This window comes from Giraffa tippelskirchi, chromosome 9 (genome assembly GCF_054371585.1).
Source record: "Giraffa tippelskirchi isolate mGirTip1 chromosome 9, T2T-mGirTip1v1.2.pri, whole genome shotgun sequence".
In the NCBI taxonomy this organism is placed as follows: domain Eukaryota; kingdom Metazoa; phylum Chordata; class Mammalia; order Artiodactyla; family Giraffidae; genus Giraffa; species Giraffa tippelskirchi.
The window spans coordinates 18,366,120-18,379,156 of record NC_137283.1 but is presented as its reverse complement, the minus strand read 5'-3'; the positions used below and the strand labels follow the sequence as shown (position 1 = coordinate 18,379,156).

Below are 13,037 nucleotides of genomic sequence, written 5' to 3'. Positions count from 1 at the left end.
ATACATATGTACGTATGTCAAGTAAATCACTTTTCTGTAAACCTGAAACTAACTCAATATTGTAAATCAACCATATCTTAATAAAAGGAATGGAAAAATTAAAAAGGCTTTGGAACCAATAAAGGGAGTCATTATGGGGACATATACTACTTTAATGAAAGAACCAATGAAGACTCTGAAGACATAAATCAATTATTAGTTTATTCAGAAAACTAGTAGTGTAGAGATTATTTTAAAAATCACTCTAATAGAGTACTGCAAGAAATGCACATGCAGATTACTAGAGAACTCACAAAAGAAAGAGTGTATTTTAAAACCACTGCCCTAGTTATTTAATGAAATAATAAAATAGTTTATATACATATATATATGTATCCACACACATATGCATATATATGTCTGCCCTAAATTCCCACTAAATTTGAATTATCTGGATGGATTTCCACACAGATACAATATCCGGTTATCCCCTAATTTTCAAGATTTAAAATGAATCACAAAATGGGTCTGCTCCATTCCCCCTGTACACAGCCAAGTGAGAACTTGAATAAATGCTAACAGTGGTTTGGAAATACCACTCCTGTTTGCAATCCATGGCTGACCTCCTTTTTACTGTCCAGGGATGTGTACAGGGCCAGCCTCACAGAGTCACTGCTTGGAGACAAGTGACGATTGCTTCAGACGGCCTAGGCTCTTCAAGCCACAGGGAAAACCAGTGACTGCAAAAAATCAGCCAACTTCTTAGTTCTTGTTTGGGGAAAGGAACAGCTTGCCTTCCAAAGGCTTCCTGAATCAGAGCACATTCTTGATTAACCCGTTCACAACCTGCCAAGGTACCAGCTGTTGCGAATAACTTGATGTTTCATACTGGCTATTAATGAAACTCAGAGCATTCTCAGAGGCCATCAGTTTTGAAAGAGAATTAAGAAGAAAAATGGTCTTATTTGCATGCATCCCCATGAGAACGAATAGGATGTTTGTCTTTTATGTTGATTTCTTTATCCCTAGAGACTTAAAGTAAGATGTACATGGCAGGTGCTTCGTGAATTTTCGGTTAATGAGTGAATGTGTGGCTATAAAATGGCAAAGAGGGTAACTCAGAGGGTAACATCACCAGCTGAGAGAGGGTCAAATGTGAAATTTAAGAAGAAAATCGCATTACTCTCAGAGCATCAGCTCTGTTGCCGAGTTGCCGGGTCAGTTGCCCTTTCCAGACCATTGTCACCATCTTCAAAATGAGAGGGTTGTACTAAGTGTCATTTAATGTCCTAGGTTCTCAGATCAAGCCAGCTAGAATATGCACGGCTGCGGGCAGTGTGGCTTCTGCTCAACCATGCATAAGATCAGGGGCTCTAGTTCTTTCTGTCTTTCTGGTTTACTGGTTTTAGTGCATCGCTGTTCATGTTTAAATCCAGTTGTCTCCCAAAGCAAGATGCAAATTCTTCTCAGGCACAGCGATGCCCCTGAAATTGCTGAACATGTTTAAGTGAGATTTGAGGTCTGACATTTCTTGGCTGAAAGATATGATGAATTAACCTGTCATTACCTTGTGCAGACACCACATGAGTTCTGCTCTCAGCAAGACACGTAGTGCTCCCTGACAGGGACAGAGGAGATTTTTCACCCAAGTGTATACTTCCTTCTGGTTTGTCTCATGAAGTCTTGTGCAGTCCACCCCATCCCCATTAGTCTAACCACTGATTTTCATTCCACTTGGCTACAGCCAAGCTCATCTATCCAAGCTCCCCCAATATTCCTTACATTCTGGCTACTGAGTATTTTATTTGAGCGTCCTTGCTTCCTGCTTTCCATCCTCTGCCCTCTCAATCTAGAAAGGAATATGTGCATGTGAAAGAATATGCAGACAGTTAGTGACTATGAAAAATCAAGAACCCTGAACTTGTTATTCTCAGGCTTTCAATAAACGTGTCCCCGTCACCAAACTCTTTGCCCTCTCTTCCTCTGACCCTGGGTACCATTTCATGTTTCCATGTGGCAACTTACTCTCTTCCACTTTGTCTTCCTCTTGCCCCCAGCTATCTTGCCCACGGATCCATACAGGTGCCAGTCAGCCCTTTGCCACAGCATCCCCCGCCACCACACTGTGATTCCTGGCCTTTATTCTGCATCTTACCTTTACTTGACTCTCTTGCACCGTCAGGAATTTTCTGTCCTTTTTAATGGGCTGGAAGTTCTTTAAAGGCAAGGATAAGTTAGGACTGTGTTCAACTGCAAGTAGCAGAAACCTGAATGCTAGTAATTCAATGAGAATGTGCTTGGTTTTCTCACATGTCAGGAGGTGAGTGACTGCCGGCAGTGTGGCTTCTGCTCAACCATGTGTAAGATCAGGGACTCGAGTTCTTTCTGTCTTTCTGGTTTACTGTTTTTAGTGCATCGTTGTTCATTAGTCTCCGTGTGGCTGGATGGTGTCAAGAAGACAGTAAGAGCTCTAGACATAACACCTAAAGGCTGGAGGAGGAGGAATGTCAGCCTCTCTCTTTTTCTCTCTCCTTTTCAAAATGAGCAAGTTTTTTCCAGAGCTGTCCTCAGCAACCCTTACCTGCATTTCATGTTCATTTCTACCGTGCATTTCATGGTCATTTCTACCTTGAGAAGAGGCCTGCAGATTTGGAAGCAGAACTGCCCATTTATCTATAATCTGTGACAAACTGTTGGTTGGAACCAGGCATCTCTCCACCCTGAGCAAAACCAGGAATCTGTGAGCCAAGAAGCAAGGGAAGGCTGGATGATCTTACCCATAGTGACTTTTCCAATTGGACTTCTGTCTTCCCTCCATTAAGTGTCCTTCCACTGACCCCCTGGACAGGTGTGAAACCTCCCATCTGAGACTAAATTTCTTCCATTACACCTTTGGTGATTCCTCAAATTCGATGTGTCAGATATATCTTTTTCTGCTTGTATGACATTTGTCATCCTCTCTCCATAATGTGTGAGGTATATTTTGAAAGACAAACATCCTAGCGCTCCTCTGTTGTTGAATTCGTAACTTGGGATGAGTTACTTCAGAATGCCTCTGTTTCCACCTGTTCAAATGGGAATGCTAGCACACCTGCCTCAGTGGGTTATATGACCAGCCAGTGTGAGAGAGAGCACTTAGGTGGCATCTGACGCGTACATAGGACTCAGTGAGTGACAGTTCTCCTGCTGTGATCAATACCATTGCTATCAAACTCCATGGACCTCAGCTTCCCTGTTTGTAATAGAGAATGGGACAAGGTCATGTCTAAGTCTGTTTGTACTACTTTTATATATTCCTTCAGAAAAATAATTCCTAGAGAACCCTTCACAGAGTAGAGTCTCAATAAATACTTGCTAAGTTGAATTGGCATATCTAAATAACAGGCCAACTCCTCAGTGGGACTGTATGGTGTGGAAGCTCTGACAGGATTGAGTTGCAAACTTGAAATGCTTTCCTATTGCTTCTGCTTATTAGATGGAAGAGAATCTATAATCATTTGGGAGAGAAAACTATTTTTAATGGAAGCACTCTTGGGCCTGACTCCTGAAGTTTCTCTTGCAGTTATAGATTGCTTGCTACCACAGGCAGACAGAAAACTGACCAGTTTTTGCAGCTCCAAATTGAGAGGCAGATTGATTTCTGGGATGCTGAAATTATTTCCATGACCTCAGTGGCTTGCAGTCCTCAAGCTACTGACATTGCGCTTATTCAGTCAGAGCTGACATGTCGTGAAGGGAGTTGTCCTGGCTGTGATATGTCTCTCCATTTGCAACATGTATGAGGATATTGTCCAATTTTTCCTATACATTTGTGCCCCTCCACAAATGTGAGTTGGCAGTTGCAATGCCACTCAGCACTGCCAAACTCCAAGTGGTCTTTACACACAAATGAAATATCCCTCAAAAGCTAGATTCTTAAACTCAAGGTGCTGACCCAGTTTTTTCTCAGATATAGATTGCTCATGTACTGTGGTGACTAAATAACATCGGGTATGTAAGAGAGAGAAACCTGAATCCACTGTGAGTGACTAAGCTAGAACACAAACCATAGTAAGTTTGCATCCAATAGGGTGATAGCTTAAGATGAAAAAATCGGCTGCATGTCACAGGAGAGTGTAGGGTCCTGGGTTATCACCATTAATGAGAAATAAGGTAACTGATACTCAAACACCAGAAGTGCATGTGTGTGTGTGCCTGTGTGTTAGACCACTTCCTTTTTTGCTGGCAGACACACAAGACCTGAATTGCTTTCTCAAAGTGGCGCATTTCCGGCAGGTCTGAATTGAATGCTTGGTTTAAGTCATCTAAGTGTGATATACGTACATTTTTCATCCTGCCACATTCTCTTGTGGGTCTGAGGCAAATGAAATGACTGTTTTTCCAGCAGGTACCATTCAAGTCTTCCAAGAGAAGATGATCAAAACAGCATGTTTCTCTCTTATCCTCTGTTTTTCAATTTTCCTTGCATTTTACATTTTAGCTTTATGAACACATCCATTCCCATTACCATGTTAATGGCTGGTGTCTCTGATCTGTTGAGTTGTTTGATTTTACTCACCGGTGGGCAGTTCTCTGTAAGACAGGGTGAGCATCTCAATTCTGCAGTCGCGAAACTCCATGTGTGGATTTCCCTAGTGTGTGCATTGGCTGAGCCCCGCGAGGGCAGACCACCCCTCCACTAACCATGGTGCCAAACAGAGTTTGCTCTGATTTGCTTAATCACTCAGCTGTAAATGAATCCTGATGAGAAGCTGAGTTTCCAACCCAAATTATTCCCCTTCTCCTGCCGAAAAGGTGGTAAAGTGGCCATTTCTTCTCCACAGCAGCCCCACAACAGTTTGCTGATGGTTTCATCCATCTCTACTGCCTGATATTTTCCAAATTTGGCGCCATTACAGCCTTGAGACTGTAGTCACCATTACCCAGGGACACTTCTCTAGTTCTCTCTCTGCATCAGTGGAAACATTATGATAAAGCACAACAACCCATCCCTTCCTTCTTTCTGTCTCACTATCCTAAATAAGTAAGTATTAGTCATTCAGTCATGCCCTGCTCTTTGAGACCCCAGGGACTGTAGCCTGCCAGGCTCCTCTGTCCATGGGATTTCCCAGGCCGGAGTAGTGGAGTGGTTGGCATTCCCTTCTCCCAGGGATCTTTCCAACTCAGGGATCAAACCCAGGTCTCCTGCATTGCAGGCAACTTTCTTTACCATGTGAGCCACCAAGGAAGCCCTAAGAGTTCACTAAAAATTTTTGGTACGGATACCCATGCATAAATTCTGCTTCTGTCTAAACTGGCTACAACCAATTTGAAGATACCTAAGAGAATATTTCTCAAAATCTGATTCCCTGGCTACCTGCAGCAATGTCACCTAGAGCAGTGATCTCAAAATATGGTCCCATGACCTGCAGCATCAGCATCACCTGGGAACTTGTTAGAAATGCACATTCACAGGCCTCAGCCAAACCTGCTGATAAGAACCTCTGGAGGTGACTGATACATGAGAATCATTGAGCTAAGTTTGTTAGTTGCTCAGTTGTGTCTAATTCTTTGTGACCATTTGGACTGTAGCCTGCTAGGTTCCTCTGTCCGTGGGATTCTCCTGGCAAGTATGCTGAAGTGGGTTGTCGTTTCCTTCTCTAGGGGATCTTCCCGACCCAGGGATTGAACCCACGTCTCCTGCATTACTGATAGTTTCTTTACTATCTGAGCTAGCATGATGAAACTCTAGTGAAAATTTTGGATTCCTGCATCTGATTCACTACTTACTAAATAAGTATTCATTATAGATAAGACCTGGACAGTCAGGTAGGTATACATGGATTAGATAAATAGATGACACACACACACACACACACACACACACACACACATTCATTCTTGTTCAGTCGCCCAGTCATGTCTGACTCTCTGTGACCCCATGGACTGCAGCACGCCAGGCCTCCCTGTCCCTCACCATCTCCTGGAGTTTGCCCAAGTTCATGTTCATTGCATTGGTGATGCCGTCCAACCTTCTCATCCTCTGACAACCTCTTCTCCTTCTGCCCTCAATCTTTCCCAACATCAAGGACTTTTGCAGTGAGTCGTCTGTTCGCATCAGATGACCAAAAGTACTGGCGCTTAAGCATCAATACTTCCGGTCAATATTCAAGTTTGATCTCCCTTAAAATTGACCGGTTTGATCTCCTTGCTGTCCACGGGACTTTTGGGCGTCTTCTCCAGCACCACAGTTCAAAGGCGTCAATTCTTTGGCAGTCTGCCTTCTTTATGGTCCAGCTCTCAAAACTAGACATGACCACTGGGATAACCATAGCCTTGACAATATGGACCTTTGTCAGCAGAGTTATGTCTCTGCTTTTCAACATATTGTCTAGGTTTGTCATTGCTTTCCCACCAAGATGCAATCCTCTTCTGATTTCGTGGCTGCATTCACCATCTGCAGTGAGTTTGGAGCCCAAGAAGAGGATATCTGTCACTGTTTCCACCTTGTCCCCTTCATTTGCCATGAGGTAATGAGGATGGATGCCATGATCTTAGTGTTTTTTTGTTTTTTGGGTTTTTTTTTTAATATTTAGTCGTAAGCCGGCTTTTTCACTCTCTTCCTTCACCCTCATCAAGAGGCTTTTTAATTCCTTTTCACTTTCTGCCATTAGAGTGGTACCATCCGCATATCTGAGGTTGTTGATGTTTCTCCTGCCTATCTCGATTCCAGGTTGTAACTCATCCAGCCCGGCATTTCTCATGATGTGCTCAGTGTATAGGTTAAATAAACAGAGCAATAGCAGACAGCCCTATTGTATTCCTTTCTCGATCTTGAACCAATCAGTTGTTCCATACAGGGTTCTAACTGTTGCTCCTTGACCCACATACAGGTTTCGCAGGAGACAAGTAAGATGATCTGGTATTCCCATCTCTCTAAGAGTTTTCCACAATTCTTCATGATCCACACAGTCAAAGTCTTTAGCATAGTTGATGAAACAGAGATAGACATTTTTCTGAAATTGCCTTGCTTTCTCTATAATCCAGCGAACGTTGGCAATTTGACCTCTGGTTCCTCTTACTTTTCTAAACCTAGCTTGAACATCTGGAATTTCTTGGCTCACATAATACTGAAGCCTAACATACAAGATTTTAAGTATGACTTTACTAGCTTGGGAGATGAGTGCAATTGTCTGATGGTTAGCACATTCTTTGGTACTACCCTTCTTGGGAATTGGAATGAGGATTGACCTTTTCCAATCTTGTGGCCACTGCTGGGTCTTCCAGATTTGCTGACATAATGAATGCAAAACCTTGATGGCATCCTTCTTTAGGGATCTGAACAGTTCTGCTGGAATTTCATCACATCTACTAGCTTTATTAACAGCAGTGCTTCTTAAGGCCTACTTGATTTTGTGCTCCAGAATGTCTGGCTCTGGGTGATTAACCACACAATCATAGTAATCCAGTTTATTAAGATCTTTTTTATACAGTCCTTCCATATATTCTTTCCATCTCTTCTTGATCTGTTCAGCATCTACTAGGTCTCTACAGTTTTTATCCTTTATTGTGCCCATCTTTGTGCGGAATGCTTTCTTGATGTTTCCACTTTTCCTGGAGAGATCTCTAGTCTTTCCCTTTTTGCTGTTTTCTTCTATTATTAAGCATTGTTCATTGCAGAAGACTTTTGTGTCTCTTATAACTAATTTTTGGAACTCTGCGTTTAATTGGAGGTACTTTTCCCTCTCTCCCTTGCTTTTCGCTTCTCTTTGTTCTTCCACTATTTGTAAAGCCTCCTCAGATAATCACTCTGCCTTCTTGCTTTGCTTTTTCTTTGGGATGGCTTTATTCACCTCCTCCTGTACAATGTTATGGACGTCTGCCCATAGTTCTTCAGGCAGACTGTTAACTAGATCTAGTCCCTTGAACCTATTCATTACCTCTGCTGCAAATTCATACAGGATTTTATTTAAGCCATACCTGGCTGGCCTATTGTTTTCCCTGGTTTTCTTTGGTTTCAGCCTGAATTTTGCTATGAGAAGCTGATGATCTGAGCCACAGTCACCTTCAGGTCTTGTTTGTGCTGACTGTATACAGCTTCTGCATCTTTGGCTGCCAAGAATAAAATCAGTTGGATTTTGGTATTGACCATTTGGTAATGTCCATATGTAAAGTCATCTCTTGTGTTGTTGAAAAACAGTGTTTGCTATGACCAGTGCATTCTTTTGGCAGAATTCAGTTAACCTTTGCCTTGCTTCATTTTGTTCTCAAAGGCCAAACTTGCCTGTTACTCCATGTATATCTTGACTTCCTACTTTTGCATTCCAATCCCTGAAGATGAACAGAACATCTTTTTTAGGTGTTAGTTCTAGGAGGTCTTCTAGGTCTTGATAGAACTGATCACCTTCAGCTACTTTGGCATCGGTGGTAGGGGCATAGACTTGGATTACTGTGATGTTGAATGGCTTGCATTGGAAATAAACCAAGATCATGCTGTCATTTTTGAGGTTGCACTCCAGTACTGTATTTTAGACTCTTTTGTTGATTATGAGGGCTACTTTGTTTCTCCTATGGCATTCTTGCCCAGAGTGGTAGATATAATCTTGGTCTGAATTAAATTTGACCATTCCCATCCATTTTAGTTTGCTGATTCCTAGGATGTTGATGTTTATTCTTACCATCTCCTGCTTGACCATGTCCAATTTTCCTTGATTCATGGGCCTAACATTCCACTTCTATACACTACTGTTGTTTGCAGCATCAGACTTTTCTTTCATCACCAGACACATCCATGACTGAGGGTTGTATCTACTTTGGCCCAGCTGCTTCATTCATTCTGGGGCTGTTGGTAATTCTCCTCTGCTCTTTCCCAGTAGCATAGTGAACACCTTCAGACCTGGGGGACGTATTGTTTGGTGTCATATCTTTTTGGCCTTTTATACAGTCCATGAGGTTCTCACGGCAAGTATACTAGGGTGGTTTGCCATTCTCTCCTCCAGTGGATCACGTTTTGTCAGAACTCTCTGCTATGACCTTTCCATCTTGGGTGACTCTGCACAGCATGACTCATAGCTTCACTGAATTATGTAAGCCCCTTCACCAAGACAAGGCAGTGATCCATGAAGGGGACATGCGCACATGCGCTCGTGCGCGCGCACACACACACACACACATGCATATATACACACACATATATAAATATACACACACACATATATGTAAATTCAAGTTTTATTTTGAAATAATTTTAGCTTTATAGAAGAGTTATAAAGAAAATTCCCATAGACCCATCTCACAAATGTTAATACTTTAAATAACTAGTTTATCACAGTTGAGAAATCAACAATGCAAAAATAGTCTTTAACTACAGACATTATTTAAATTTCACCAGTTTTTGCATGAATGTCTTTTTTCTGTCCAAGGATCCAATCCAGTTTTCAATGTCTAAGTCTTTTATTTCATGACCTTGACAATTTTGAAAAGTGCAAGTCAGGAATTTTGAAAAGTAGAATGTCCCTCAATTTGGATTTTTCTGACATTTTCTCATGGGTAGATGAAAGTTGTGGATTTGGGGGGAGAAGGCATTTCAAATGGGGGCACCCTTATCACGTCCTCTCAGAGGGTACATTAACAACGTGACTTAGCATTAGTGATGTTAACTTAGTGGTCCAGTTAAAGTGGGTTTCTCCACTATTCAGTTATTCTTTTTCCTTTGCCATATTCTTAAGAAGTGAGGCACTAAGCCCAGAGTACATTTAAGGGCAAAAACATTCATCTCTACCTTTTCAAAGAAAGAGTATAAAAGAAGTTGTAGGCATATGTTTAAACCACCTGAATGACTAGTAAAGATTTGGAGCAAGATTCTTTTAAGCTTTATGAATGTTCAGTGTCTTCTTTCAGTTTCCCATACTTATGCATCAGTGGGCCTTGCATGCAGCAGTTTTCCCTCTAATGTTCTAATGGTTCTAATGGTGATATTCTATCCTCCTTATGCCATCAACATTTGTTAGTTTGGATTGTTCTGTGAAGAAGATTCATCCCATCTTTCCAATTTATTGATTGATTTGGTCATTTTTAATAGTATGGATTCCTGAGCTGTATTGTAGTTTTTGGATAGTCATTCATTACCATCATTATTTATTTTGTTGCTAATATTATTCTAGCTTTGTTCACTGGGATCTCTTTTAAGTTGGCTCCTATGTCCTTTTGACTTCTCCCCCTTTAATTTTTTTTTTTTCTCTTTTGTGAACTTCTTATTGCCTGACATTGTCTCATATGCTTTTCCTCAACTTAAGAATCACCCATTTCTCCAAAAGATCTTTGGTTGAAAGATGGTATTTCAAAGCCGGTATCACTCGGAGTGTTTGTTTCTGTGGAGTGTCATTATTTCTAGACTCTCTCAGGGGATAGTGGTAGGGTACATATGTATGTATGTATACTAACCCATGTGTACATGTATTTATGTACAAGATGACCCACCCATGGAAGGATCTCTCTATAAACCATGAGTTTACACTCTATCTGACTCTTCTTCACACCACATGGTCCATTCTTGCCACACTCTTGTTCATGTATAAATTCTTTATCTCTCTCTGAGAAACCTGCCTCCCCTTACCTACAATTCATTTCCTGTTTTGTTCAACTTGAGTATGGAAAGCTGTTCCAGTATTGCTAACTCCTGTGAAAATTTTACAAATCCAAGTACCAATTTATGTGCAGTTCTTCTTGTCTTTATCCTTAATTGCTGGTTGTACACTATTTTAAAAAGTGACTTAGGCAAACTCCTCTTCTACTCATCCCCTTCAGTAAAATGCTCTGGTACATTCTTAATGCCATCACCTCATTTGTCACAGTCTGCATCTCCTAATATCTTGGTTGATTTTGCATACAGTAAAGTCCAGTTATTGTGACACGTTGTTCTTAGGGTTTTACCAAGCAGATAGAGCCACACGTCTGCATCCCATACCGTACAGAGCACATCCACTGCCCCCGCTGTCCCTGTGCAGTCCCTCTGTGGTCAGCCCCTCCTCTCTCTCCTAAATCTTGACATCCACTGATCTGTTTCCCAACCCTATGCTGCTGCTGCTGCTAAGTCACTTCAGTTGTGTTCGACTCTGTGCGACCCCATAGACGGCAGCCCACCAGGCTCAAGCGTCCCTGGGATTCTCCAGGCAAGAACACTGGAGTGGGTTGCCATTTCCTTCTCCAATGCATGAAAGGGAAAAGTGAAAGTGAAGTCGCTCAGTCGTGTCCGACTCTTAGTGACCCCATGGGCTGCAGCCTACCAGGCTCCTCCGTCCATGGGATTTTCCAGGCAAGAGTACTGGAGTGGGGTGCCATTACCTTCTCCGTCCCAACACTATAGTTTTGGTTTTTTTCCCCTGGAATGTCATATGAGTAGAATTATATAATATGTAGTCTTTTTGGTTTGACCTTTTCACTTAGCAAAATGCATTTTTGAATCATTCATGTTCTTCCGAGAATCAGTAGTTCCCTTTTGTTGCTCAAAAATATCCTATCACCTGCGTGGACTATGGCTCATTTATCCACTCACCTGTTAACAGATGTCTTACTTGTTTTCAGTTTTAGTGATTAGGAATGAAGTTTCTACAAACATTTTGAGCACATTTGTGTGAACAAAACTTTTCAGTTCACCTAGCACAAACACCTAGCACTGGAACCACTGCTTTATATGTTAACTCTGTATTTACCATTTAATGCCAACCTGTTTTCCAGACTGTTTGTACCATTGTGTGTTTCTACCAGTAATGAATGAGCATTTCCCTTGCTCTGCATCTTCTCCAGAATTTGAAATTTTCATTATTTTTAAAAGATATTTTAGTAGTTATGTAGTAATATTATGTAGTAATGTAGTTGTATAATAATATAGTTATGTAGTAATATACCATTGTGGTCTTTTCCGCCTTTTGGGAGGTGAGTTGTTTAGCTCTTCTTTGTCTTATTTCTTAAAGTGGAAGCTTAGGTTACTGATTCTGGGTGTTTCTTCTTTCCTAACGTAAGTGTTTAATTGTATCTATTTTCCTGTAAACATCAGTTTAGCTGTAATCTATACATTTTGACGGAGAAGGCAATGGCACCCCACTCCAGTACTCTTGCCTGGAAAATCCCATGGACGGAGGAGCCTGATAGGCTATAGTCCATGGGGTCGCTAACAGTCAGACACGACTGAGCGACTTCACTTCCCCTTTTCACTTTCATGCATTGGAGAAGGAAATGGCAACCCACTCCAGTGTTCTTGCCTGGAGAATCCCAGGGACGGCGGAGCCTGGTGGGCTGCCGTCTATGGGGTCGCACAGAGTCGGACACGACTGAAGTGACTTAGCAGCAGCAGCAGCATACATTTTGAGATGTTACAATTCAGTTTTCATTTAGAAATATTTTAAAGTTTCTTGATACTTCCTCTTTGACCCGTGGATTATTTAAATGTGCGCTGTTTAATTTCCAAGTGTTTGGAGATTCTCCTTTTATCTCTCTGTTACTCATTTCTCGTTTGATTCTCTTGTGGTCTGAGGTCATAAGGTTCTTTTAAATTTGAGGGTATTTTTCTCTTTTATGACCCAGAAGATGGTCTAGCTTAATGAATGTTCCATTTTCACTTGAAAATAATGTGTACTCTTCTGTTGTCCTGGGAATTATTCTGTAAATGTCAATTAGGTCAAGTTGGCTGACAGTGTTGCTGTACTTTACAGAAGGACCATTGGTGATTTCAAGCACACTGAAGGTTGAGAGCCACTTACAGAGAGCTGACACTGATTAAGCATAATGGATTAAAATGTAATGGAGGTTCACTTCAGGATTAGAGTTTATATTTTTCTATATTCATGGAAACCTGGTAGCATCCACACAGTTGTCCGTGCTTTGGATATAAGCTCATTAATTATGGATATCTCCAGGTTACAAAGAGAACAAAGCTTTCCTCTTGTCTCTGCCTCTAGGCCTTCTGCCCATTGGATGACTTTGGGGCTTGACCTCCAGATATCCTCTCTACCCCTTTTGCCTATACCAGCCGTTCTTAAGGTGTATTTTATAAAACACTATATCGGGGAGCAACTACTAAG

At 41.5% G+C, this 13,037-nt stretch overlaps 1 protein-coding gene across 8 annotated transcripts in view; it reads left to right on the top strand.

The window, feature by feature from the left end:
- GRM7 (glutamate metabotropic receptor 7) overlaps positions 1-13,037 on the top strand; it is an 896,695-nt gene that overhangs the window by 429,771 nt on the left and 453,887 nt on the right. The gene's annotated exons all lie outside the window — the stretch shown is intronic.